Genomic DNA, 2,254 nt, shown 5'->3' on the forward strand with positions numbered 1-2,254 from the left:
GTGAGACACCATCAGGGCTGTTACTTTAGATGCAGCCATAATGTCCTATTGTGTCAGCTGATCAAATATTGTCCTATAACGTGCTATTAAATTGGACTGGGTCAGTCGGATGATTAGAGACTTGTGCTACTGATTTTTGTTGTTTTATTGCTTTTTTTTTTGCAAATCTCCTTAATTGTTCATGATGATCCGAGTACTGTGTAATAGTCTATAGTAGACTATTACACAGTACTGCAAGTTGGTGTGTGGTTCTTATTGAAGAGAATCAGATTTTAATCAATTAATAGCATAATATGTATGCCACAATTTAACATACATATGTTTTTATTTTCGATCCCTAAGACTGACTGTAACCATGCTCCAAAAACATTGTGTAGCAGCCTCAGATACGAGAAGTGGACTTAGCCTAGTCCAAGGCTAAAAATGCTTACAGGGCAACAAAAAATTGTCATTTAGTTTAGACTAGTTTTAACCAATGTCTACGAAATTGGCTATAAGGAAATAAAAACTAATGCATGAGGACAAAAAGTGTGAGGAAATGAACTGACGCTCACTGTGCATGAATAAAAACATCTCTGCAGAGATGAGATCCAATCAGAACTACTTAATTGCGTAGAAACATGGGACGAGTTTGGAAGTGTGCAGTAAGATTAGATGCGCACATTTGAGCTGCCCCGGGGAAAGGGTAGAGCTTTGTTTATTCTGGTAAAATGCTTTTTAAACTGTGTAAACTGTTACACTTTATATTTTATTCAAATGACTCAAGTTTAGATCTAAATTTAGTCTAATATAATCTCACGATATGCAGTCGACTAAAGCAGAGTAAAAAGAATTTAGATGACTAAATTACGGTTGAATAAAACTGACGTTTTAAATAAAAAACTATGACTAAACCTGCTTCTTTAGTCATTTAACCATGCATTTTATACACCTAAAGGACTTTGTCTGCTTACCTCACCTCCGTGGCCAATAGATGTGCATGTGTTTGGACTGTAGGAGGAAGCCCTAACTGGCACAGGAAGAAAGTGCAAGCTCCACGCAGAAAGGCCCCAGCTGGGGTTCAATTCAGGAACCTTCTTGCTGTGAGACGATAGCACTAACCCCTGTATCACCAGGCCACCCGTATATGGTAGCCTAGAAGACGCTTAGGTTTTAGGAAATCATGACTGGTGGGACTATATATGCTTTTTTTGCTTAAGAAGTAATCTTCTTCACTGTTGTATGAAACAACATGTATTGGCTCCCTTCCCAAGACCTCGTTCTGTGAGACATTTTATGAGAAGTGCAGTACTTTTGAGAAGAAACACACCAGCACCAGTACAAATGGAGGCCATCAAATACGAATTAGGCCAGCGGTGCATACTGATTTGTCGGGTATTTTCTAAAATCTCCTGTAGTGTGCAAACCTTTTGATGACAAATTTATTTTCCTCCACCTCATCAACTCGTTCTTTATCTTATCTGTATTTTCTGATCTGTCTTTCTCTTGTTCACTGGCTTCTCAGTCTGTCACACACTTTTTCCCCTTCTTCTGTTGGGGCCATGTGAGATGAGTACAAGACAGAGGAGAGTGTGAGCTGTGGTGAGCCACAGACCAAAATAACTGGTACTTTTTTCTTTTCTTTTTTTTGTTATAAAAACACATGTGCATCCACCCACACGTAAAGTCACACATGCGTGCGCTGTCCCACGCATAAGCACAGTCACAAAGAGGTCCCTTTTACTTTAGGATCCCTGGAGAGGGGTGTCACTGGATGTATGTTTGGCTCTGTCAGTGGAGATGCAAGTATTGGAAATGAACCCCCGTGAGGTGACACTGTTTGGTAGAGCAGCGGAAAGTCTTTTCGGCTGTCTCGACTTAATATTAGAAGGTACCATTTGGAAATAAAGCAATTATTTCATTCTTTCGGTTTCCTCGTTTTGTGCGAGATACTGCTCACTCAGTCGGGCTTGCTTTCTCTCTCGGTCTCCGTTGCCGTCTCTTGTGACAGATCCTGCAGCCTCCCTGTCAAGCTGGCATAGTGGCATCATTCTAAAACTGGTATTAGGCATTTCCTGCTGCGTCCGTTGGCGGGTGTAAGGGTGTGTGTGTGTGTGTGTGTGTGTGTGTGTGTGTGTGTGTGTGTGTGTGTGTGTGTCGGGGCGGAACGCACCTGGTCCGCGCAGCTGTGGGGATCCTAGCAGGGGGGAGAGAGAGAAAGAGAGATATAGAGGAAGGAGAGAAAGAGAGATGGATGGGAGGAGACGAAAAGGGG

This window comes from Aulonocara sp. 'chitande type north' Nkhata Bay, linkage group LG19 (genome assembly GCF_057382095.1).
Source record: "Aulonocara sp. 'chitande type north' Nkhata Bay isolate Kocher_YH1m ecotype deep benthic linkage group LG19, A_spYH_male_GT1.1, whole genome shotgun sequence".
In the NCBI taxonomy this organism is placed as follows: domain Eukaryota; kingdom Metazoa; phylum Chordata; class Actinopteri; order Cichliformes; family Cichlidae; genus Aulonocara; species Aulonocara sp. 'chitande type north' Nkhata Bay.